Source organism: Numida meleagris, chromosome 1 (genome assembly GCF_002078875.1).
Source record: "Numida meleagris isolate 19003 breed g44 Domestic line chromosome 1, NumMel1.0, whole genome shotgun sequence".
NCBI lineage: Eukaryota > Metazoa > Chordata > Aves > Galliformes > Numididae > Numida > Numida meleagris.
In genome coordinates, this window is record NC_034409.1 from 80,069,442 (window position 1) to 80,096,540 (window position 27,099).

The window sequence follows — 27,099 nt, forward strand, 5'->3', positions numbered from 1 at the left end:
AGTAAAATATAAAACATAAAATTTATCTCCTACTCCTGCCCTAATTCCTGTATCAAAGAACTTAAACCACTGTCTCAGAGGTAGGGCTCCCTTAGCATTGGATGAATTTGAACTGGGGCTTTGGAGCTCTACTCAGCCACTTGGTTAGGCCTTATTCCTTGCTGCTACATGGCACTCGATCACTTTAAAAACAGTTGCAACCCATTCTGACTGTGATAGCCATCTTTAAGGAAGCAAATCCAGCCTTTTGATGCACTATATATCTGGTGTTTGTGTCTGCTGGCCCACTAATGAAATAGTGAGAACCTAACCTTGATGGCTTACACTGCACAGTTGCCACTAGCAAGGACAAACCAAGACCAGTGTCCGTGCCATCCAACTTGAAGGAAAGGATCTATACGTGCAAAAGCATTGCATGGTTCTGTTAGAAGCACGAATGTGAGGCACCCATGTGCTCGATGGGAATGCAGTGCATTCAGCAGAATAATTGAGGTGGAGAATGGTCTCAGAACAGAAGGGTTAAATGCAGTGCAGGCACATTCAGCTGAAGTTGAAGCAGAAACAGCATTCATCCATCTGCAGAGAAGTTAAAGGAGATAAATCCTTGTATCTGTTTTCACTGAAATTTTTGACATGGAGATCCCCACAAGGAGCAGCTGTATGGTAACTCACAAGAATTAGATGCATAAAGACTTCTTTAGGATTTAGAGGGAACTCCAAGGCAAAATGCACTCACCACGTGTAATGTGAAGGGAACATGTGAAACAGGAAACTGTTGTAGATGCTAATCCTCTTAGTTTTTTTTGTAGTTTCTGTTCCTCCTTGGTCTGTTAACACTCAGCCATTGGCCAGTCTTGGAAGGGCAGCCTCAGACCAGTGATGGAAAGAGCTGTCTCATGCTCTTAGGAAAATGTACCTTCACATCTTCAGCTTTCCAACACAGTATTATAGAGCTAAGAGCAGGGTGACCTGATTTTTTTGAAAGGCATAACTGGGGCACACTTTACACCATGCAGGGAGAAGTAATGTAGGATTCTAGATGACTGTTTTTTTCTTTTTGTGGCATGCTCAGAAGCCTTGAATGGGAAAAAAGATTGTTTCTTGGAATGGATCTGCCATTCAGTTGAAGAGAAGGTTGAATTCAGTCTTGAGGAACATATTTCAGCCAGGGATGTTGAGCCTGGGAAAGAAAGAGGGTAGTGAAGCCTTCAGGCTAAAGTTCTTATCAGGCATGACACCTCGGCAGGGAAATACTATCAGTAAGAGCACTGTTTACTTTCTGTAAATATGAGAGGTAACCATACTGTGAATATTAAACTTTTTTTACTTCCACATCTCTGTGACAAAATATAGCAAAAATTACTGTGCCAAAAACCACGTACAAAAAGACACTCCAAACTCTGTCCCATTAAGTCATTGTGAGGCAGCCTACAAACATCAAGAGGCACTAGCTAGCAGAGGGAAGGAGGAGTGTTTTAATTGGATCCAGTAAATCAGTGGGAAAATGTTTCTCATAACTTGTCCAGTATTCTAGCTTATCATCAGTTAAAGTTACTTTTTACAGGATCCCAACTTGTTCATTAGAGGACCAATCACTGAGTTGCCTGCTATGGTTAAGCAGATATTCTTGCTATACATCAGTTTTCTTCTCCCTGCCTTTTGCTACTAGAGAGTTCCTGCCATCCCCATCATGTCTTCATTTCACTTGTTCACAGTGACACAAAAAGTCTCCTGCCTGAGGTCAGCCTCCTCATTATAAAAGTATCCTGTAGAATTAGGCTCTAAGACAGACATGTATCAAAAAAAAAAAAAAAAAAAAAAAAAAAGCCTTCAGAAAATGGTAGCAGGCTGTCAGTTCCCGTTAGCTAATGCTACCTGGGCAACCTGCTGACTTTCCACCATTGTAGGTGGGAGAGATGAGTTTTAATGAGCAGCAGAGGGAGTGGAGAGGAGGGAAAAAGGGAAAGTAGTTTAGAAGTGATATTTTGGGTAGCGCATGACGTAGCTTTGTTCATAGACATGTTTGTGCTGGTGCACGTAAGTATTTAATTGAATTTTGCAATAACGGTATGGCTTGCCAGAGCTCTCCAGGAACTTTCAGTAACGTTGAGTGATTGCATCTTGGCCCTTCTTTCTTCAGTGGTCTCCTCCTATTTGAACTCCAGCAAAATTGTTGCAAACTGTAAAGAGAAATGTAGGAAAAGGATCTGGCCACTTGGGAGGAATATAGAAGCACTGTCAGGGTATGAAGGGATGCCGAAGGAAGGCTAAGGCTCACCTGCAGTTAAATCTGGAGAGAAAGATCAAAGACTACAAGAAGGGCTTCTTTAAGTACATCAGTAGCAAAAGGAAGTCTAAGGAAAATGTGGTTCCACTCCTGAATGAGTTGTGTGCTCTGGTAAGAGAGGACACCGAGAAGACTTCTTTACTTCAGTCTTTACCAATAAGACTTTCCCTCAGGAATCCCAGACCTTACCAGGCAGTAAGTGAGAGAGTCCCCTTAGTCAAGGAAGATCTAGCTAGAGATCATCTAGGCAAACTTGACGCAAGCAAATACATGGGCCCTGATGGGATGTACCCTGGAGTGGTGAGTGAGCTGGCAGAATTGATTACCAAACCACTCTCTATCATCTCTGAAAGATTATGGAGGAGGGGAGAGGTGTCTGAAGATGGGAGGAAAGCCTATATCACTCATGCCCTTCAAAAAGGGCAAGAAGGAAGACCCGGGAAACTACAGGCCAGTCAGCCTCACCTCTGTCCCCAGGAAGCCAATTGAACAACTTATTCTGGATGACGTCTCCAAGCAAGTGGAAGAAAAGAAGGTTATCAGGAGTAGTTAACATGGATTCATTAAGGGGGAGTCATGCTTCACCAACCTGGTAGCCTTCTGTGATGTCATAACTGTCTGAGTAGATGAGGGGAGAGCAGTGGCTGTTGTTTACCTTGACTTGAGTAAGGCTTTTGGCACTGTCTCCCACAACATCCTTGTAATGAAGCTTAGGGAATGTGTAATAGATGAGTGGACAGTAAGGTGGACTGAGAACTGGCTGACTGCCAGAACTCAGCACTGTGATTAGTGGTGCAGAGTTTAGTTGGAGGCCTGCAGCTAGTGGTGCCCCCAGGGATTTGTGCTGGGTCTGGTTTTGTTTAACATCTTCATCAGCAGTCTGGATGAAGGGATGGAGCTAACCCTCAGTAAGTTAGCTGATGATACAAAGTTGGGGGGGAGTGGCTGACACACTGGGAGGCTGTAGTACCATTCAGTGAGACCTGGACCATCTGGAGAGTTGAGTGGAGAGGAACCTGATGAGGTTCAACAAGGGCAAGTGAAGAGTCCTACTCCCTGGAAGGAATAACCACATGCATCTGTACAGGTTAGGGGCTGACCTGTTGTAAAGAAGCTGTGCAAAGAAGGACCTGGGTGCCCTGGTGGACAACAGGTTGTCCATGAGCCAGCAGTGTGCCCTTGTGGCCAAGAAAGCTAGTGCTATCCTGGGGTGCATTAAAAAGAGCATGGCCAGCAGGTTGAAGGAGGTGATCCTCTCCCTCTACTGTGCGCTGGCGAGGCCGCATCTGGAGCACTGTGTCCAGTTCTGGGCTTCCCTAGTTCAAGAAAGACAGGGAACTACTGGACAGAGTCCAGTGGAGGGCAACAAAGTGATGAGGGGCCTGGAGTGTCTCCCTTATGTGGAAAGGCTGAGACACCTGGGACTGTTTAGTCTGGAGAAGAGAAGGCTGAGAGGGGATCTTATTAATGCCTGTAAATATCTAAAGGGTGGATGTCAAGTGGGTGGGGCCAGGCTCTTTTTGGTGGTGCCCAGTGAGAGGTCAAGGATCAGTGGGCACAAAGTAGAACACAGAAACTTCTGAGGAAAACACTCAGAAAAATTAGAAAAATTTCTTTACTTTGATGGTGATGGAGCACTGGAACAAGGTGCCCAGAGAGGCTGTGGAGTCTCCTGTCTCTGGAGATACTCAAAACCTGCCTGGACACTTTCCTCTGCAGCCTACTGTAGGGAACCTGCTTTAGCAGAGTTGTTGGTCTGGATGATCTCTAGAGGTCCCTCCCAACCCCTACAGTTCTGTGATTCTGTAATGCAACATCACTGACTTAACAGAAGTTGCTCCTGATGTATTGCAGCTAGTTCTAGGGTGCGGTGAATTGAATCTAAGTAATCAAACACCCTGCAGACAACTAACAGAATCACCAAATATTTAAAGAAGTTGTGTAGTTCTGTATGGAGGTCATAGCTAGGACTAGCAAGGGCAGATCAGGAATGGGATGTATTCAGCTGTGAAATAGCCTACGAGGACAAAGGCAGAAGAGTCATTTTCCAGAAACTTTTAAGACTAGTTGGCCAAAACACTATTAGATATGCAGCAGAGAACAAACTTGCCTTTCCAAATGCCCCAAGCTCTGGAAGATAGAATAAGCGTGCAAATGATTCTTCTGTCTCTAGAGTATGTGAACATCTGAGATCTGAATTGCTGCAGGTCCCATTCTTCTCCCTGGCATTTGACCTACATTTAAATTCTAATTGACTTAGAGTGAAGACTCACAAAGCTTCCTCTTTTTTGCCAGGGTGCTGAATCCTCAATGAAAATATAAACTGTGTCATTAGATGTTGGGCGTAAAGGAGGTGGTTTAAGCTGCAAACAGCACAGTTTATTTCAATTAGTCATTCTGCATACAGAATGCTTGTGACTTGCAGTGACTCTACTTCTGGTGAAGAAATGCATTAATGTAACTAAATGCATCCCCACTGGATTTTTTTTGTCAGTACAAAGCTTGCTGCTGGCGAGTGTTGGAGATGTCATGTGCCTAGGTTAGTGTTTTTGGACAGTTCCTCCCTCTTCACACAGGAAGCTGCTTCTACTTCCGGAAACGCCTTGTCTGCCAGGGCCTTACACTTGATGTGTAAGTGGTGCAACTATTTGTTTCGTTAAGATATTTGTGTCTAATCAGGTTGTCTATACTCACAGCCTGATTTTGATTGTCTCTAGGATAGCATAGTGTTATGTTTGTGTAAGCAGGAGACTAGGCCCAGTATTAGAGTTCTCCAATAACATGAGATAAAACGTCTCTTCCATCATTACAGTCTATCAGTAATCAGATGCTCCTGGGCCTCCCCGTCCTTTTTTGGCTGAACACTAAAAATATCTCTTCTGGTTTGTGCATCAGAGGGAAGCTTGCCTAGGGGAGCTGCTTGCATCATTCATTATTAGGAATTTTTAGATCTTAGGAATTCTAGATCTTCCTCTCCATCTTGCTGTCTGTTTGCAAGAGTTTTCCTGCTCTCCGATTTCACATTCACCACAGATAAGGAAGTCTAGTGTACGGCTGAGACTTGGTTCAATGTTTGACCATTACATTGCTGAAAAATATGGCAGCAGTTCTGTCAGTTTAAAATATTTGGGTCTTTATATAAGAAGAAGGACTCCCTTGCTTGAGCCCACAGAGCTCTCAGCAGCTCATGGCCAAGAGAAAATATGCCTCTCAAATATTCAGCCAAACCTTTACATGGGGCCTCCTATGTATGGTAGTAATAAGATCAACTATATGTATACAATATATACTATACAAGTCTGAGGATTGCCCAGGAAGGTAGCTCTCCAAGTAGCTCTCCTAGCATGTTTCTGCTTCCCTAGAAGATCAGGCTTTGTTAAGGCTAGTTTTTCTGAGGTTTGACAATATGAGGCTCCCATAGTTCTGTTTCCTTATTTTTTGAGGCTGCCTGAAGTCTGAGAAGTTTGGGTTCTTCTTTGTTTGGAGTGTAAAGGGCAGATACATATTTTGTTTTGGTCTCATAACCGTTGTGGACTAACAACCAATACAAAGAAGAAAAGGAAATAAATCTCTCCTTTTGTTAGGCTTACCCAAATGAAATGTCCAAGGCCCCAGAAAGACTACTGGGGACTTCCATGTTACTGTTGACTTTCGTGGAATGTATTCAAAAACTGTCATAGGCAGCAGATTCAAAGCCTTTAAATAGGTTAAAAAAGTAGGTTGCCCCTCATCCACAGGGCAAAAAAAAAAAAAAAAGAAAAAAGAAAAAAAATAATAAAAAGTTGTGTTTCCACTGTTCCTCCAGAGCAAGTAGCTAGTTGTTGGCAGAGTTTCTGTGCCTGAAGGCATCACTATATAATGTGTCTCATAATGGCTGCACACCGCCTGCTGTGAGCAGTGGAATTTGGAGAAAAGCTACTCAGGCTGGCCAGGAGAGCAGCCTATTCCCAGCTGCCTTTGTCTCCCCATCTCCTTGTATTGCCTTCCCATCAGATGTGAGGGTGAGATAGGGCTCTCCTCACCACAGATGTGGTGGAGGGAAAGGCATTCTCCCTGGTCTGCCTCATGGCTGCCTCCTCTGGCAGGTGTACAGCGTGTCCTGTTATGATGACTGTGGGCAAATGTTGCCTCATCATGAAAGGGATACAGGAACAAAGCAGACGGGCAGCGTGCTAAGATATTCAATCAGGATCTGTGGCAGCCATTCCCAGTACAAGGCAGTGGGAAGGGGAGACAGGCCTGACTAAGCTGTTCAGAGGAGGCAGTAAGGAAATTAGGCTTTACTCTCCTTTGAAGTAGCGAGGGAGGGTGCTTGAATGTTTGGTGCCTACTGGGGGTATCTAGGTCCAATCCCATGCTGTGCATCAGGCTTCCTGATTAGCTCTGTGGAGGTTTTCTCTGTGCCTCAATTCTGGCACGCGGAAGACTTGTAGACTGGGGACATGGGCCTTGCAGGTGTCCTGCAAGTTCTCAGAAGTGATCCCATGTTATCACAGGCAACTGTAATGAACATACCAAACAGGTAGGCTTTTTTGACCTAACTATGGCCACTGGAAGGCTCTAACTTGAAACCAGGGGCTCTGATGGCCACCCTTCTCCTGATTTCGTCCTAAACAGAATCATAAAATCATGGAGTATCCTGAATTTGAAGAGACCCACAAGGATTATCGAGTTCAACTCTTTGTTCCATGTAGGACCGCTTAAAAATTAAACCCTATGTCTGAGAGTGTTATCCAAACACTTCTTGAACTTGTGGAGGCCTCTCCTGTTCTTTACCTACCCTATCCTTTATCTCTGGATAGAATCAGGTCAGAGAGATATTGTGAGGAAGCAGTGCTAATGGTAGTAAGGCTGTTACTTCAGTGGTGGGGGACAGGGAAGGAGAGGTTGTGTGATGGTGTACCTGAAAAAGGTCTGGGGGGGCGGAGGGCAATCTGCTCTGTGCATCAGGACAGAGTGTGCCAGAGTCCCTGTTATGTGAGATCAGTGTGGGAGCAAGATGCAGAAGGATACTGGAGTACAGGTGGCACAGGAGAAAATCTCTTCATTTCATAGCTCAATTAAGCGTGACTTAGATTACGCAGGAGATCCTGTGATGCCACTGGTATACCTTAATGCTAGAGGGACTGAGGAAAAGCGAGCCATTTGGGGGAGTGCTTTTTCTGCTCTTGCTGATGGAAACACTCCCTTGAAGACCCCTGGCTATACAGAAATTTGCCTTTCCTAAAGGGAATAACAAGGAGAGGCTTGGCTCTTTACCTCACTCTGTTTCCTATAATGAATTGGGGTCTTCTTCCACCATATGCCCAGACAGAGAGAAAAGGGAGCATGTGCAATCAGTTCTCACTCAGCTAACCAACGAGATGTGAAATAGGTTCCAGGGTGGATGATACCCTTGAACGAAGTCACACTGACTTGATTGCTGTGGTAATGTATGGACAGTCCTTCCTGTAAAGTCTTCCATGTAATTGAACCCTGGTGTCTGGTAACTGGTATCGGGTGAGTAAATTGTTGCTTTCCAATGGAGGTTAAATGTGGCAAGCTTTGTTCACAGTATCTTATCCAACTGTCCCAAGCACTCTCTTTGTCAGTGGAAATCTGCCCTTCAGGGAAACCCTGAGGCATGCAAATGACAGAGGAATTCCTGCCTCCTTTACAGGCATCCTGAAATGCAAAATGTTTTATAGCGTGGAAGTCATGGTAGGCCACTCTGGCTATTTCCAATTTAGTTTGGGGCGTTTTCGCTCTGCAGCTCAGACTGTCACTTCCATTTCTTGCTTGGCATGCACTGAAGCAGCCCTTTTTTTTCACTGAGTTTTTCTCACTCTGTGAGCTCTCATCTCATGTGTTCCTGCCTATAGTAGGGGGGTTGGAACTAGATGATCTTAAAGATCCCTTTCAACTCAAACCATTCTATGATTCTATGATCTGTCTTGCATTTATTTCTTCCTTTTACTTCTCTCCTTGTTGTCCATCCTTCGTATTTATTTTTTTCTTTTTTCCCTTTCTCCTGGAGTACAAACCTGGAGGAGGTTGCTCCCAGGTACCCTTCCTAGTGTATTGCTCGTTCCTATTGCCCATAGTAAGTCACTTTCCCACATACGCCTCACTAATGCCTCAATTTCTCCATAGATAAATTTAGAATGATAATTATGTGTTTCACCAGCGCAGGAATTACAGGGCTTGAACAGATGATGTCTGCAGTGTACTTTGAGGTCCTTGATACATGCTGATAATGAAGTCCATGCAGTAAGGCTGTGGGGAGACACACAATAGAATAAAGGATGCCCTTGGCCCACGCTAAAACAACCATCGTTTTCAGTTCCTGTCTGTGAGGGACTTCACAGACTTCAGTAGCGATGATACTGAAGCACATAATGTAAAAAGGAGGAACAAATCCAGACTTTTCCTAATGCCATCATCTTGCTGTTCCCAGGCAGCTGCAGAAGGTTTCCCTTTGTTGGTACAGACTGGCTCATGGAGACCAGTCCTGGGGGTTGGCATGGGCAAAACTGTCTAGATTCAAGAAGTTCACTTAATTTACTGCCTGTGAACGCACAGGACACTTTGTGCCCCCTGCTAAACAAACCATGCTAGTTATGTCCTAAAGGGGGTAATTTGCCTAATCTTTTCCAAGGAATTACTAAATTGGGGTGAGGATAACTGTTTTAATTTCCCCTCCTGCTACTGCCATGATCAGGCTGGAGTTTCTCAGCTGGCAGATGCTTGCACAAGAGGAGTGGTTTTGCAGAGGGCTGTGCAGACAGTCATACATCAGTCCTCCTATAAATTTGAAGTGACATGCCTGTCAAAGTCAGGCAGAGCGTGATCCCTGGGAAGATGTGGGAGAAATTCTGCAAGAGTCAGATGAGCTGTGCCAAAGCAAAAACAGTGTAAGGGAACAGAGGATGACACTCTCTGTGATCAGGAGAGGTACACTATGCTGGATGGAGGGTGGGGACTTCATTTTTCACTCTGTGACTGACAGGTTTACCTTCATCTCTATCAACCCTATAATAGAAGTTGACCTTTTCTCTCCAGCAATGCAGTTTCAGTTGACAAACCCTGCCTCTCCCTCCTTCCTGCAGTCTGTTACAGTAAAACAAGGCCATTCCATCAACTTTTGGCTCGTTTTCCAAAGGCAATGAATATTGTGTGATTATGGTGATGGTCAGCCCTCTGGATGTCTGTTGGCTAACTTCCACCACAATTGGTGGAGGAATAAAGGCCTCAAGGCTATTAGGGCTCCTATGTGTTTTGTGCAAAATATGACCCAAAAGGAAAGAAATGTTCCTTTGGCATTTTCATGGAGAAAAAAACAGAAAGAATGAGCTCAGCCCTTTTTCAGACTTCAGAAACTCATTGCAGCTACGCCACCTTTCGTGGCAAAGCCATGGGAATCCAGAAATATGCTCAGAGAAACTTGCGTTATGCTCTTCATCTTTACCTTTGCATCCTCCTATGTAAACAGATATTACTCACAGTACCTTTCCAAATTACACAGAGATTCATGTAGCAAGGGTGCGCTGTCAGCAGAGCCATAGCACCCTGTGTGCTGCAGAACCCATGCAGTCCCTCCTGATGGGAACACTGTGTTGTGGGATTTCAGCTGGGAATTGCTTATGCAGGCTGGATTTGTATTTGAGCACATGCCTCCATATTGCTGCAGTGCCAGTAACCAGGGTTCACATTGTTCCCAAAAAAGAAATAGCTGTGTCAAAGGAAAAGATGTTTCCTTAGCAGCAGACAAATTAGGCTGTATGAAGCGGTAGTTCTGGTGTGCACCCAGTCCTAGCCAGACTGAAATTACCAGCTGCATGAGTGTCAAGGGCGCTAAAATGAACCGCAGCCACTCCTGGGCTATCACACAGCCCTGAGGAAGGTTGTGACTGTTGGTCATTGGGTTTGCTGATGTCCTACTGTCTCCCTTCTATCCCGTGCTCTTAGTCGTCACCTTTCGTATAGCTCTGCTTCTCTGGAGGAAAGACTTATCAGATTCGTAAAGCTTTAAGTACAGAATATTTCCAGAGCAATCTGACACCATGCTGGAGTGAGGTGAGGGGAGAAAAGTCTTTCTCTTTTTCTGTTGTCCCATTCTTTTATCTCTGAGACCTCTAGTCGCAATCAAAGCAGCTGCAAACTGCAAGAACATGGTAAAATATACTGTAGGGTTGCTCGTGGGAGCTCTGGCTTTATTGCCTGTGTGCCAGTGAGGACCAGGACCTCTGTGGATTGCCTATAATGAAAGGGGCGTGCTTGGTGCATGGGTAAGCATGTGGAACATATGCGACTGTTTGCTGTGAAGGCTCTGAGCCAGCCAAATCCCTCCCCTTTACTGCAAGCTCTTTCCAACTATTCCAGTCCTACACAAACATCTTCTCCCTCTCGTCCTTCCTCTTGCTTGTTCCAGCATCCCAAACCAGGGCCTTTGAGCTCTGCCCCTCCATCTAATCTGTGCTTCCCTGTCTAATGACGTGAGCTAATGTGCGTTAACAGATGTCTGAGCGAAAATTAGCTGTGGTGTCCAAATCAATTAGACTGGAGAGGCTATGCAGGAGCAATTGCTCAATAGGCTGTGCGGGTTGCTTTTCTTTTTCTTTTTTTTTTTTTTTTCCCTTTCCCTTCCCTTTCTTTACAAGAGGTGAAATTCTGCAGCCAAGCCTTAGCCTGCTTCCCTGCCTTGCAAACTCCACTTACAGGCAGTCTACCTCTGTGCTTAATAGGTTCTGATCTGGTCTCCAGATGGAGCTGGCTCCACCAGCTGCAGGCAAGCAGCAGCTGCTCTCTGAAAGGAGAGGTACATGCTTCTCCAGAACCTCACAGCATGGGTACAGCCGGCACGTCAGAGGCAGCTAAACGATCCTGGCATTTTTCATGTGTTCGCCTGTTTCGCAGGAAAAGCAAATTAGTTTTACAGGATCAACCACTTGTGGAGCAGCATCTTGTGGAGAGTTCAAAACGGGCGATGGCACACATAGACTCCTTCGTACTTGGAAACGTGGCTAGAGCTCACCCTATGTAGAGAAAGGTTCTCCAAGGCACTGGGAAGCAGAGAACACAAATACTGAAATGTACTGAACACGCTTCTTGGGCAACAGAAGATCTTCTGCCAAGAGGCATGTCTCTCTGTAGTTTCATTGTGACCTACGATGGAAGTCTTTTTCTTCAAGGACCTCATGGTAAAGCTGGTGTTAGATTAAACATGTTTCTTATGTTGCTTGTCAAACAAATTCAGTCATGGGCCCCAAATCAGCCACACTGTTTGCAAGTGAAATACTGATGTGTTCATAGAAGTTAGCTTAGGGGTAAGTGGGAAATACTGTTGGTCTTTCCTTATATTCATTGTTCTGTCTAGACCATTTTCAGAGCAGCCATTGCTTCACTGATCTACTGATGGTACTGACTGCAGTTCTGAAGATGTAGCCACAGTGGGTAGAGTTGACCAGAAAAGTCAGTACTTTGTGCATGAATTGGAAATGCATGACTTGCAGGTGTCTGTGGAAATGCACTCTTCTTTTGGGGAGCTTTGTTTGAAAGCACACGCAATCAAGAACAAATACATACTTAACACCTCCTTCACAGAAGTCCTTGTGAACTTCATTCTAGTTTCAGTCACCTTTCCTTTAGCTGCACCTACTTTTTGAGAACAAATAGTGTTTGAGGCTATACAGCAAAATATGTTATCTCAGTCCTGCTAGTTTTGGCACATGTAATTCCTCATCTCAGCTGCTGATTACCTGCCAGTGCTTTTGTCTTCACTCCTACCTCTAGGTGTTCCCTATTTCTTGCAAGATAGCGCTGCATGAGGTGCTGGTCAGCAAACAATAGAATTATTTAATTTAGGCATGCAAGTACATTGACCCAAAGAAGAGACCTTGAATCATTTGTGTGCTTTGCAGAACTGGGGTCTGGGTGCATTTAATCCTCTCAAGCTGCCCACCTTTCCCCCCCATTTTTTTTTTTCTGCGAGCTTGTGTCTGATTTCCTACTTACTGCCACTTTTAACTCCTTTTTGCCATCAAAATTGACTGACTCCTCCTTCTCTTTCCACCCTCCACGGTTAATCATCTGTATTCCAAATGATGTTTCTCCAGTTGTTCTAGCGTGCTTTTTCCAAACTGCATCTTGTTTTTGTTTTCCTCTCTCCATTCATATCTTGCTCAGCCCCTTTTGCTCCCAATCTTTTGAGGCTTGTGTGGGGCAGCCCCCCTGCCTCTCTCCTGCTGCCTCATCCCCAGCCCCATGCTGTGCCCACCTTTTGCCCCTTCCTGTGTGTGCAGCCATGGGCTGTGAACACACACCAGCATTACGCTTGGTTCTGTCAGCCAGGCTTCCCAGCCACATTTATCAAAATTATCCCACAGTTCCTTGCAGAGCCGAATATTAATAGGGTTCATTTAAAACCAAGAGTGTTACTAATGCTTTTTTTCCTATGTGCTAAATGGGAGGAAACAAGAATTACCCAAACAAGCACACACGCAGAAAGTGGGGCTGTTCGGAATAGTAAATAAGGCAAGTGAAATTGGTGGCAGAGGAGATACAGACCAGTCAACAGGGCACACATATGCCAAGTGCCCTAGTCATTTCTCCCGGGCCTAGTGGCAAGGCTGCTAGAGTGTCCCTCTGATGCCAAGGCTGCCTATTTCTTCATATCCATCTGATGCAGCTCTGCTTCAAAGCCAGGGTACAACTGGTGCTCTCTCCTCTCTATGCAATGAAGGCCTAGGCGTGAAAATTAGAGGTCGATATGGGGTTGAGAAGGGAAGCTGGAAGATTAGTTAGGCAGGTTGCAAGAGCAAAAACATGCCCGCGTGTCATTTGCCTCTTTGTCAGGCCTCTCTTTATTCATTCACCCTTTTTGTCAGATCTGTCTTTATTCAGATCTACTATAGCCCTTTGCCATTCTCCAGTCACAAGCACTGCCGCAAAGGAGCTGAAATACTCTTGCTTTCTGTTTGCCAGTCCCTGCGTGTCAGACTCTGCATCCTCCTCTTCATCACTCTAGCCCAGCAGCCAGAACAGGCTCTTTCTAAATGCCCAGTTCCTTCTGATATTAAAACTGAACCTCCAATGGGTTTGTCAGAGAGGAAGTATACTGAATTGCATATAGCACTAGAAAAGACTCTCAAGTGCTTTTACGAGTATCCACAGGTGCATCCACAGCATGCTGTCGTCAGATTGAGAGCTGCTGTGGATTATTCCCACTCCCAGAAAGGAACAGACAGTACAGAGCCATAAAGCCCTGTGTGGGGAGAGGGAGTTGTCCCAAAGGACAGAACTGCACCCTCACGTGAATACTGAGATCAGCCCATCCACTGAGAATCCATCCAGCACTGCTTTCTGTCCCAGCATCCCATATCATGGAGCAGGCTGCTCTTTACTCACTGTTTGATGCATGGGCAGCTTGCCTCACTCAAACCTCCAGTTGGCCAAACGGAGCTACAGGAGCCCCAGGTGCTTGAAGAAGCAGCAGCATCTCCTTGGCCTCCAGGAGGCCACTGCTTCTCAGATGCTCTTGCAACTCAGGAGATCCTCGTGTCCTAGGGATACCAGCCAGTTTAAGAAACTCTCTTATTTCTTCATCTCAGCCAGACAGTGTCCTTGACTTCTCCAAGGAAATTGCTGTCAGGCAGCCTGGAATTTTTCTCTTACCTTAACTTAAGCAAAGATCAACAATGCACGATTAGGGCATAAAGCAATCCCCTGCTGTTTCTTGGGTTTAACTCCGACTGCAGCATCTGGGCACACATTTCATATTGCCACGTGCATCAGTCAGGGACTAACTCTGTTCATGGTCCTATGGGTAACAGCAAGGATTGACTCGCTCCTGTCAGGAATGACCATATCACTGTGCTGCAGAGATCCCTGCGGTGCCCAGCAAACCCCTCATGCTGAGCTCACTCCTCCCTCTTTTCCTTCCTGCTGTGACCTTTGCAGCTCTGCCAGCTGTCATGCTTACAACAGCCCAAAGTGCTTTGTGGTTCTCACATGGACATCTCCAGAATGAGGCAACTTATGCCAGCTGCCTTACCCAGGTTTTTCCTCATCCTGTTCTGCCTAGCCTGGGGAGCCAGCCCTGGCTTGGGAAGTGGAGGATCAGAAGAAACATCTCAAATGCATAAAAGCACTATGGTTGGTACCTCTGTGCAATTAAGTCTGGTCCAGCCTTTCAATGCCTTGCTCTATGGTGGTTCAGGTGGTAATGGAAGCACACAAAGTTCACATAGTTGGCATCAGTGCAGGCCGGCTCAGTCCTGGAAAAAAAAGTGTTTGTTTCTAGGGAAAGATAAGAACATTTTTCCTATCTCCAACTTTTGATTTATTCAGTGATAGGAAAGGCAACAGGGACTTAGGGAAATGCCAAGGAAGCTTTGAGAAAAGTGCTTGCATTTAATTAAGGACTGTGAGACTGTGAAGCTTGGGGGAGGGAGGTTGTCCAGTCCTATGGAAGCAGGAATGTCAGAGCATTGTGTGCTAGTGGCTGGTCCTAGATGTCTTCCCCCCATGAATGACAAGGGTATGGGCAGTCCAGGGAATGATGGGATTTGTTCCTGGTAGGAATGGCTGGAAGAGAGGCATAAAGATTAGGCTTCACAAGGGGAAACAGCAAAACGGTTGTTTATTACTGATATGAAGGCATCTGGGGATGTGAATGTAGAGGAGGAGTTTGATGAGAAGAAACAAAAAGCCTTGTGACTTCTGCAGCTTTATGGAGCAAAAACAGATCCCGAGCAGAGTTCATTTAAATGTGCAGCTTTATAGCTGTTAATGTGATTCCTGGGGAAAAAGGAGGAGGGATTTAGCAGCAGTTACAATAAAGTAAATCACTTAAATGGAAGCAATTGTGCTCCCCAGCCTTCCTGCCTGTCAGTCAGTTCACCAGTGTTTGCAGAGGGAAGGGCACGATGGTTTTCATGCTCCTCATTCCAGACTATCCCAGCAAGAAACCCCCCATGTCTCCTTCTCAGCCACCTCCCTGTAAGTCTCCGTCAGCCCCATGGTTGTGTCAGATGGATACCTCTGCAGCTACGACTTAGCGGTCTCCTGTGCCCCTTCTCCTTCTTTGCTGTTGAGTGTTTCAGACACATAAAGCTGTGTCTTTTAGATTCTTTTTCCATGTAACACTGTTTCCAGCCAGTTTTAGTCTGTTTGGGATTCTGCTTGGATTTCCAGAGGCTGTTTTGACCAACTAGAACTTCAGGGGGAAAAAAAGAACCAAAGAAAACAAAACATGAGACCTTTCCTGTGCAGTCGTTTCACAAGAGGACAAAATTTAATTGCAAAGTGAATTGGGGAGATCAGAGCAGCAGTGGCTGCAGGCAGTGAGGGGGAAGTTCAGCGCTAATAAATGAAACGTCCCTGATCCAAGGAGAGAAAATAATCAGCACAGCTATAGGACAAGCTTGGGACATGACACCAGGCAGCTGAACCTGTCAAATTAATAACACCCCTTTAATTTTGTCCAGCCATGCTACTAAGCCCTTTTCCTGTAGCTGGGTGCTATAAGCCACGCTGACTCCCCGGGATGAGGAGGGGAGCTGGGACAAAAGAAGGAGCTCAGTGGGGAGGTTCATAGCATTGCAGAGCATTTTGAGCATCTCTCTATTGACTTGTAAAAGGGAACAGCTGTAACAGTGGTGGCAGGCGGTGTCTCCAAGGGTGGGAGCTCTGAGGGCTCTGCTCCTCGTCCATGGAGATGGGGAAGTGTTCCCTGAGATACTGAGGGCTGAGACAGCCTTCTTCTCCCTCCGGCTGTGCCCACGTGGCTGGAACAAAACCGCGCTCATAGCACTGCCTGCTTTTTCCTTCTTCTCTCCACACGCCCTCCTCTCCATGTTGTAATCTGTGCAGCAAGATTCAGAGCTCTGGCGTCAGGTATCTGGGCAGGAGAAGGAGAGGAATGGAAGTTTCCTTCACACTGCTCATAATGTGGCAGTAGCCTTGAGCACGCCTGGCCCGGGAGTGTGGGGCACAGGGGAGGGCAGGGAAGGAACAGAAAGACGGATGCTGGGCGCTGCAAGCATAATTGCTGCCTTGCCTGTAGGTGAAAAGAGTGCTGCTGCCATTCCCACTGGGGCCAATTTGCTGTTGCTGCTCTTATCTCCAATGTTCATCAGGCTGCGGCTACAAACCTGCTCTGTCCAGGAAGGCATGTGAACTCCCTCTCACCTCCTCCCACCTGGGCTCCCAGTTTGAAAGGGAACAGCACACAGCAGCCCGTAAGGGCACGGAGAGCAGTGCTGCTAAATTGCAAATCCCTTGGCTTGGGAACGAGGAAAAGGAAGCCTGAGGTATCAAAGCTATCCAGGCATCCTACGAAGGGCTTGTGTGCCTGAAATGAGGGCCTGGCCTCTACAGTTAGGTCCTGAATTTGGTTTTGGATATTCTGTCTGTCTGTCTGTGTGTTAATAGCACTCAATTCACAGCATTGCACTTTTAATGCGCAAAAACTACTTCTCAGACCACATGTCCCTAAGATCTAAGTCCAAAACTGAAAATATGAGACTTCCTGACAAAAGCTCTTACATCCTCTGTGGTTTTCAGCAAGCTCCTTATGGGCCCCAGTGCTTCCCCCTTCTTAACTGCATTGCCTTTAAAACTTGAACTAGACTAAACTACCTCAAACAATGTTATTTTAAGCATCCTGCTTATCATTTTCTGAGGGAAAAAAAGCTACATTTCAGACTGAGTTGCCATGTTCTATTGAAGCCCAGTTGCAATTTTTTTTAGTAAGAGTTTAATATTTAATTTGACCATTTTGCACTGAACAGCATGCAGAATTAAAAGCACATTTTTGCGAGTGAACTAATAGTTCAGATTCCTTATTTAGCTCTTAGTCAACTAAAAAATAGACTTACTTTGTAACTTCCGATTCCACATTTTTGTGGTACAGACTGGGAAACGTCATTTCATTTTGCTTATTCTGATTAAAACCAGTGTTCTGTCTGCAGGTCCCAATCAAGTCCTTCTAAGGCTGCAAACAAAGGCTGAGAGATAGTCCCTGCCCTGCAGAGTCTACAGTTTAAATAGACCAGATAAAAATGGAGCGGTAGAAAAAAAGCATTGCTACTCCCAGTGAGATGAGGCATGTGGAATGTTGCCCAAAATAAGAGCGAGTGAGTGGCAGGGCCTGGCTCTGAACTGCTGTAATCAGTAAAATATTCTATTTTTGATAACTTCCTTGTCTTCTCTGTCCCTTGGCACCCCCGCCCGCTTAGAATTTTTTAGCATACATAAGCATATATTTCACAGAAGACATACTTTTCCTACTTCTTTTGCCCAGTCAAGTTTTAAATACCCCAAACTGAGGAGCTGGAGGAGGCACGAATTGACCACAGGTGACAGGAAGAAGAAACATACAAGATTACTTACTTCTGTTCATTCCTGAGTCATTCTCTTTGGATTTTTTATTGTTTTGTCTTCTATTTAAAAAATTGAAGATCCTAGTTATAAATACAAGGCCTGCTCCAAAAGTAATGCTTTCTATTTTATTATGTTGGCCCACAGTGTCAGAGGCGGATGTAGGTGGCATGGCAGTAGAGGTGGCACTTTCCCACCAATATTCCCCTACCTGTTGTTGCTGTGTGACAGATGGCAGCAGAGGGGCAGTCTGACAGAATGGCGTCTGCCATGGGGGTGAGGATGAAGCAAAGGTGTGGAATTGAATTCCTTCATGCAGAAAAATGGCACACACTGACATTCACCAATGCTTGCTGAATGTGTATGGAGACCAAACAGTGGATGCAAGCACAATGAGGTGGTGGGTGGTGTGTTTCAGCAATGACAACAGCAGCAGTGGAGCACCTTCACTGGTGCAGATTGTTATGAGCATAGCATGCAGGCTCTTGTTCATTGCTGGTGAAAATGCACAGCTAATGGTAACTGTTGAAAAAGAGTGTTTTGTAGCTGAGAATATGCTCTATCAAATAGTGCTATGGTGCTCTTTATATCTGTTGTAGTTTCCATGGAAATAAATAGGTGGCATTATTTCTGAAGTAACCTGTGTATAAAAGAACACAGGTGCTATAGGTGATAGGTTAGTCTATTATGTATCATAGTCTCGTACTAGGAATGCAAAGTTGCAAGGATGCACAACCATGAAACAGTTAACACTTTCAATTGCAGTCCTACGACCTTCTGCATTTACTGTAGAGAGGGGCAATTCTGGCCAAGTTTTCAAGAGCACGAAGGAGGTGCTTTAGTGCTGGGATAATTGGTGAGCTGTATATCAAGCTCTTCTATGGCTAACAGCGAGCAGTACAGATCATGCTCAGATAAAGGCTGCTTTTAGTCATTACCCTTAGCCATATTGTGTAATACTATGAAATGAATGTGGGTCTAGTCTAGTCTTCATGTTGAAGTGAGATGTGCATGAGCTGTCTCATCTTTTTTATATTTAGACTTATCAATCCAAAGAATGCCTTTCTTGTTGTTTCTACATCTTTTAGGTGCTGCTGTATACCTGGATGAATTGTTCCATTCAATATGTAATGTTAGCGGTGCTAAAAAGGACCTTTCTTCCACCATGTGATCCCTTCATAATTTGTCTGAAACTTTATGCTTCTACCATGTAATTTGTCTAGATGCCAGGGACTTTGCTGTCACCTTTCACTTTTTCAGCACTGCTATTCACACCATATTGAATGCGTGCATTGCAGCATTCTTCTCTCTTCTTCAGTGTGGTTTATTGGGCCTCAAATGAGGGAAGCAATACATTTGAAACATGATTGAAGCTGATACACTTTAACTTGTCTGTAAAGACAGATGTGGACTAATATGCCATCCCCAGTACTGATGTTTTATAGACCGGGCCTTACGTCACGTTTGTACCTAGCTCATAGTGGGCCAGGCTGCTTTACCATTTACTCGTCTAGAATTTAGACAACCCACATTTTTGCATTTGTCAGTGCTTTGAGAAATCTCTTCCAAAAGCTGCACACCCATTCTTTCTGAAAAGGTGTGTTGGTCTCTTCAGACCCACAAACTTGCCATGACCATGAGAGGACTATTATTTTCCCAGTAGAGCTAATTAACTTGTTTAATTCTATTCTGCCTCTGTACCTAATCCCTGCATATCCCATTTTGTTTATCTGCCCTGATGGATGTTTGCAGCTCCTCCCAACTGAGCATCATCCACAGCTTTCATTAGGGAGCAACTTCTTCAGGCTCATTAATGAAGATGTTAAATGAAAGCAGACCTCACACAGATTCCTACTGCGCCTTGCTTACCCACCTACTTACAACTTTGCTCTTACATGCCCCTTGTCGTTATCCTTGTTTATGGTTCTTCAGGCAATTTCTAATCCGTGACAGTGCTCCTAACCCAAGACAGATTGAATTAAATTCACTAGCAGGAGTTCGTGAAGTACTGTATTAAACACAATGCACTCTCTGAATTCCCTGCAACCCTGAATTTAAAAACAGTCTAAAAATAGCATCATTGGCCATGCATAGATTATACTGGACTCTCCCAAGTTATAGAGTTGTGGTTTTAGAACAGGTGATAAATATTGTTAGCTTGATGAGGCTGGAAGACTGCCCCAGCTCAGGTCTCATCATCTCCAGAATTGACATTGCTTACGCTGTAACATCACTCCTGGGCTACCTGATTTAGAACTTCCATCTGGTTTATAAGTCACTGTGTTTCCCTATTGAATTAATAATTTAATCGCTGATAATAGGCAGTAGCTTAAATATGTGAGTAGCACTTATCCTTGCTCCAAAAGTGAATTCCAAACTCTGTGCTACAGTGCAAGGTGAGAATTGCGCAAGCAAGGTTTTCATTCTAATCTAGTTCAGGGAAAAATAAATCACATTTTCTTACTAATCTTTCCCTGGTGAACAATTAGATCATCATTACTATTTATTTGTTTTCTATATTTCCTTCAATTTGCTGCCTCTCCAAGGGCACGATTTTGAAGGAGTCCCAAGAGATCGGTATACGAGAAGAGTGAGATCAAGGGGAGAGATAAGCTAGTAGCTATTCCTATGACCATTTCCTAAACAATGCAAGCCAAAATGGAACAGTGGTCATCAGTAAAATCCTGTGAGTGGTGATTCAAATAAAACTGCGAGAGCTGTGATCAGAAAATGTGAGGCAGCTTCCTATTGGAAGACCAGTTCTGTCGGCGTCAAAGTGTTTTGCAGGAGCATGGTGATGCAACAAATTTTTTTGACAGACGAGTGTCACAACAAATCATTTTAACTTCCTCATTTCATTTCACTAATGTCAAAACATTTAACTGCAATGAGGCAAAAACGTTTCATTTTGACTGTATCATTACATTTAATTTTGTTTAGATTGGCATGTTAATTTTGATACCATATATTTATACCTAATGTTGCAAATTGTTACAAAGCAGTAGAAAAGAACCCCACTTTTCATGCTCTTAAAATACAGACTTCAAATGTTTGCCAAGTTAATATTTAATAACCAACTGCATTCTCTCCCTGAGGTAAATATCTTACCCCACAGTGGTAAGAGGCAACCTTCAAATACTTCTACGAGTGCTGCTGTCCTCTGAGCTCCACATAGTTTCTGAGTTCTGCGTGCCCTGTCACATATAATTAGGAGCTGTTGAGTGAATTGATCGGTTAATTTCCATCTCGCACTCAGATGCATTTAATCCATTAGCTGATGATTTGCAGAGATTTTTTTTTTCCTGAATATTTCCTCACCTGTGTTTTATCAATAGTTAAATTGATTGGGTCACCATTACTCACTGCTTGTCCAAACCCTGTTTCTTTGTTTGCCTCTTTCCTGGCCATGTGGAATTTTAACAAGCAGTTGGCACTTCAGTCATTTAAATGTCATCATGAATGTCACCTCTTTTTGTTTATTTATTAATCAGCACACCTACTATTGAATGGTATTTCCAAACAGAATTCTTCCTTTCAGAAGCCTCTAGCGTGATCCCATCACTGCTTCACAATATGGTTATTTGCTCCTTGGTCAAAGACCCAGCCAAAGGCAATCCTTTGAGGTGTTCTGGGCTCCTCAGCAGTTCCAGGAGAGCACACTGGTCACGGTTGTTTATAAATGGCTTTTTGAGGAAGGGAATTTTCCACCTAATACTGTTTCTTCTGTGAGGTATCATCTACAAATTAGGTTTTCTTAAAGTAGGCCTAGATTACAGGACTGGTCTTTGTAAAAGAAAAAACCTTGGTCAAACTGCAGAGTAGTGAGTCTGAAATTCCAGACTGCTGCATTTCCACTGTGACCAAAAAGCTCAATTGAGACCCAGGTTACAGATACATTAAATACTGCATGCACATAGAATCATAGAATGGCTTAGGTTGGAGGGGATCTTAAAGATCATCCAGTTCCAACCCCATGCCATGGGCCTCGAGTGCCTCCAAGGATGGGGCAGTCCTTGGTCCAAAGCCTTGGAAAAGGGAAGAGGCGGAAAAGGAGGGCGAAGAAGGGGGCTCAGAGCCACAAGAGAGCTCCATGGCAGTTAGAAACCAGGCTCAGCTGCAGTTCTGCCTTCCCTTACACTCCCCCCTTTTGCCAGCTTCAGTATCTTCTGCATCTGTCACTACCTGTTTCTTCATCAGCTATTCCTTATTCCTCTCATTTCTCTCTCAAATGTATGTGTATAACTCTGGCATACAATGGCAAGTACTGTTGAATTCCAGCTTTCTCTCTGAGTAAATGGACCTGATCAAAGTTCTCTGTGTCCCTCAGCTAAGATAGTGATGAAATTTGCAGCTTATGGTGACATAGAGAGCAGGGAAATTTGCCAGCAGTTTTTGTGGCTTCTCTTAGCTCATCTCAGTACCAACCCCATTCTGTAGGCAGCCTCACTCCCCAGTCCATGCTCCTTGTTCCCTGGCTGCTAGGAGCTGCCTACCTAACTCTAGCTTTCACCTTCTCCCAACCTCTCTCCACTTTAAATGAAAGCAACAAAACCAAACCACGCATCCTTGTGAGGAAAACTGAGGAGCAGAAGAGATTGCCTCTCAGCTGCTAGGAGGATAGAGAAAAAGAAACTGAAATATTTGATGTCCTGAGGACAATGTTGTGTTGCACTAGAGGGGTGTGATGGACAAAGACAGGTATCCAGGCCTCTTGGAGCTGTGCTGCAGGCTGCTTGCAGGCCCAGCTTACTTTCTCAGCCCTTGTTCCTTCCTGAGTCATCTTCCCCCTTCTGTCTTTGATGCCCAGGAAGTCTGTAGACTTGAAGAAAACCAAGCCAGCTGTCAAGAGGGTTGAATTCACCATATGGTGCCTGTACTTCCCCTGAGAAATTGCAAGGTGTCCACAGAGTAAGAAGGATTGGAAACCACCAGTTTAAATCATTTAAACTAAGTTATACAAACCTATAGTTCCCAACTCCTGGAAAAGGAATGTCCACTCCCCTCAAATGAGGGACACATTGGTAATTTCCCAGTAGGCCAAGCACAGCCTTCACTGTGCAAACAGCGAAGCAGATTAAAGCTGCACTCAACTTCAATAAAGCACCACAGCCCAAGGGCAGTATAGCTGCTCTGATTTGGGGACCAGGCAGATCAGAGTGGAGTCTGGCTCAGTGGGATCCCTGTTCTCATTTCATATCAAATTGAAGGCAGCCAACAGAGCTACAATGTGCAGCTCAGGGACCACAGTGAGGACAGCTTCGTCTTGGCTGTTTGGCAGGTTACAGACCACCAGCCAAATAAGAGCTCTGAAGAGGCAGGAGGTTTCAGGAACAAACTGCAGTATGTGTGTAAGTGCTTATATTTATATGCATGTACGTGTATATATATTCGTAATTATTCTAAGTATGTATGTATTTTATGTGTATATATGCACAGATACTCACATATGACAGTTTTATGCCATACATATTATTTCTCTGCATGGAGTTGCCTGGTGCAGTACATTTGGATGCACATCTCTACCCCTACTCTCCAAATAGCCTTACAAATAGTTGTAAGTCTTCTAACAACAAATTCTGCCCAAAGGAGGGATCTTTTTTCTCCCTCCTCATTCCATCCCTCTCCTCTGTCCAAGCCCAGGCATCAGTACAGCACGGAGCAGCAGAGGCTATGGGGATGATGAATCTCTGAGCAGGCAGCGTCCTTCTCTTTCTTGATGCAATGCCTTGCAGCTGGTTGAGATCAGCACTGATAGCACGGAAGGGTAGGTTGACATGTCTTGTCACGTAAAAGTAAACATCTTTGGATGGCTGCAGGTGAGATCACCACGAGTCTCAGGCTGCTTTAGGGGAAAAGAAGAGAGAGGAGTCAAGAGGTAGATGTGTTTCTCAAGCAGCTGGTACAGATGATGGTTGTTTCTGGAGGCTTGAATAGTAGGGGGAGAGAAAGCATGTGCTTACCCCTCATCGGAGCTGCTCTGAGCTCTGCCTTCAGATGAATGGGCAGCAGATGAAGGCATCGTGTCATTAATTTTAATTTTCCTATTCCTCAGCCACATCCAGCAGATTTCCCTGGAGTTCAGGGGGACAATGGAAGCCTGTGGGCTCCTCCTGTTCTTGTAATACATGCATTTGTAATCAAAGAATTGTAGAATAGTTTGAGTTGGCAGGGACATTTAAAGGTCTTCTTGTCCAACTCCCCTGCAACGAACAGGGATACTTACAGCTAGATCAGATTGCTCAGAGCCCTGTCCATCCCCACCTTTAACATCTCCAGGGACCGGGCATCCATCTCCTTGGTTCTGCTGGTCAGGAGAGCGTCTTAGTGCAGTGCCACCCTGATACAGCCAGCCAAAGTTGTCTGCATCTTGGTGCTGTGCTTCCAGCTGCTAAGTCAGGAGAGAGTTTGATATACCTCTCAGCTTTCTATCACACCTCTTTGAGCTAGAGGTATGGTTTCCATCTCCACTTTTCCTTTGTGTTTCCTCAGTAACGCTGACCATGCTTGGTGCCTTCTACCTCCTCTTGCACTACTGGTTTTTGTCTGTTTGTTGTCAGCATCTTCCTTCTACAAATCAGGAGATGGCTTGAGGCACAAAGAATGTGCATCGGCACTGCTCACCTTTGACTCCAACAAATCTCTCGCCTGCGTTTCTCCTTCTTGAACCAGGTCTTGGTCGCTGTCAGTCTCCTTCCATTCTGCAGTGCAACTGGCCAGTCTTCTCAAATCCAAAACAAGTTTTCCTGCCCAGCATGATGGGGAAGTACGTCTCCTTCCCAGTTGTCACCACCTCTCTTCTGAGGTAACTAATAAATTGTTCTGAGTCTTTAAATGGGCTGTTATTTCTTCCTTCCATCAGCACTCTCTCACTCTTAACTCTCAGTGCAGCTTCAGCTTCAATGAATTTATTGGCATGACAGGGTACATAGGTGATGCCAACGCTGACAACTTAATTCATCAAGCGCTACTGTCTTTCTCTCATCTACAGTCTTCCGTCACTCCTTTCCTCTTTCCCCTTCCTCAGCTCACCTTTCTCTCTGTTTGGCTGGCTGTGTCTGTCCTTCTTTCTGAAGTTCTCTCCCTCTCCCCCTCCTTCTTGCTCTGGTAGCCTCCCCAGGTGATAGTTAGCTATCTCACACTCAAGACAGTCTGTCTCTCCTGACAAACAGAGCCATCAATCAGAGGGCTCACCAGAGGGGGAAAGAATTGGTCTTTGCAGCACAGTGGCTATTTTCTTCTCTTCGCAGCATATGTGGGGCTGGGGGTTGAGGGCAACAGTGTTCAACCTGACTTGCAGAAGCCACATTTGCTTTAAGGCTGGTCTGGGACTGCAGAAGAGAGAGCTGTTGTGTCACAGGGACAGAGGAAAGAAGAAAAGCCCGTCAACGCCAAATGTGTATAGGCAGGTAGAAATATCATTTAAGAAGTCCAACGACTTGACAAAATCCCCCCAGAGAATAAGGACTCTGTTAAATAGAGTAGTAAATGATCTGTCCTTCTCACACCCCCAATCCCATAATCTTTTGTTGGCATGGCAATTGCCAAAGTGTATAAAGAAAGAGACAGATCCCTCAGGTATCTGTCAGCACTAGATACAATCTACCCAGGACAGTGTGTGTGTGGTATTTAATCCTCCATACATCAAGCATATGCCCAGGATATAGTGTCACACTGTATTTGTGCTGCATCCCTTGTGCCTATTTGTCATGAGTGTCTGTGCCTGATCCAGTGGCAGGTTGATCCATAGTGTGATGCCATCTCACTTATGTCTCTGCTTTTCCTCAGACTTTGGCAGAGTTTTCATCATTGTGTTCTGATGCAAAGTTTCTTTGTTTTTTTAATCTCTCTTTATACTTTAAGGAAATCAGTTTTTCAGACTCCAGTTTATCATTACCATCAGAACAGAAAGTGTATGTGTGTGTCCCTCTCATCCATCAGTACTCCTGACTGTACTGATTACACTTCTGTTAGTTTTTGAGTTTTTACAATGTTTTCTGGATTCCACTTTTTCCCCATGAAGCACATGGCTGATTTTCTCCTTTATGAAAAACCAATTTTGAATCATAAAATCATAGAATCACAGAATGGTTTTGGTTGGAAGGAACCTTAAAAATCACCTAGTTCTAACCTCCCTGCCATGCATGGGCAGGGACACTTCCCACTAGACCAGATAGCCCAGGGCACCATCCAACCTATCCCTGAACACCTCCAGGCATGGGGCATCCACAGCTTCTCTGGGTAGCCTGACAGGGCCTCACCACTCTCTGAGTAAAGAACTTCATCCTAATGTCTATTCTAAATCTGCCCTCTTTCAGTTTAAAACCATTACCCCTTGTCCTATTACTACATTACTTGATAGAGTCTCTCCCCATCTTTCCTGTTGACCCCTTTGGATAATGGAAGGCCACTTTGAGGTCTCCCTGGAGCCTTCGCTATGCTGAACAACCCTGACTCTTTCAGCCTGTAAAAAAGAATTTTAGTTTTACTTTACATTAGCAATGAAGAATCCGAAACAGACTGTGTAGTCTGTCTGTGGGAAGGTCTGCCTTGGGTTTGCCCTTTTTGCTTTGCCAAGAAAGTCTGCAGCATGATAATTCCTCATGGAGAATTCCCTTTAACAGTCTGAGGCTTTGCAGATACCCCTCCCCTAACCCTCCTGTTCATCCTTTGGGGCTGCAGAGGTGAAGGCATTGTACCTGTCATGACACTAGTCAGCTACCAATCACTGGAGATGCCATACATCTTGCACTCAGTAATTCTCTAGAAGTAGGAAGGACAGATGATCCTCCGAAAGGTGCATTGACTTACTCAAGGTTATAGCAAAAGCATGCAGCACAACAGTCACTGAACTTGGAATACCAGACCTACCGAAATTCACAAAGTTGTTACTCTCTTCATTTCTGAGTAGAGTTGCTTACCTTTATAACTGTGACAGGTGCTCAGATGTGGATGTGCTGTTATGGCAGAGAGACACGGCTTGTGTTTTCCACCAGACTTCGCTTTTGATCACCTGCAGTGATGGAAGCAAATGCAGTTTTGAAGTGTTCTTTGGTGAGCAACAGGGAAAATCACTTCCTTCCTGCTCTCTGGCCAGCAGTGCTAGATTTCTGTGGTGGGTAGTGTTTTCTTGCAAAACGTCAGACAAAAGGTGTCTGTAGAGGTGTTGTTTCACTCAATATGAAGGTGTTGGAGATCTTTCCTTAATTATTCTCCTGAGAGGACAGTGTCTGCCTATTTCTTCTCAATTTGTTATTCAGTGTTCTGAAATTTCTTATAAAGTCCTGCTGCTTCTTTCTTGCAGACCCCTGCAGGTATAACTTTCTTGTAGACGCCCAGGCTTCTGACAGCCAGACAACTTTAGGTGGGTTATTTCACTCAGCTCCAGTGAAATTTGCCTACCTAAGGATCTGGTTCCCCGTACCTCTTTGCAAACCCAGCACGTAATATGCTAA

General features: G+C 44.7%; 1 protein-coding gene and 1 long non-coding RNA gene across 9 annotated transcripts in view; one reads left to right on the forward strand and one right to left on the reverse strand.

Annotated features, from left to right (window-relative positions):
• Positions 1-27,099, forward strand: part of LSAMP (limbic system-associated membrane protein) — a 958,106-nt gene that overhangs the window by 816,323 nt on the left and 114,684 nt on the right. The window lies entirely within an intron of this gene.
• Positions 2,023-3,405, reverse strand: LOC110399511. The gene is made up of 3 exons (XR_002439243.1): positions 2,753-3,405; positions 2,279-2,395; positions 2,023-2,180 (listed from the first exon to the last, which is right to left on the reverse strand). It is a non-coding gene; the product is annotated as an uncharacterized LOC110399511 (long non-coding RNA).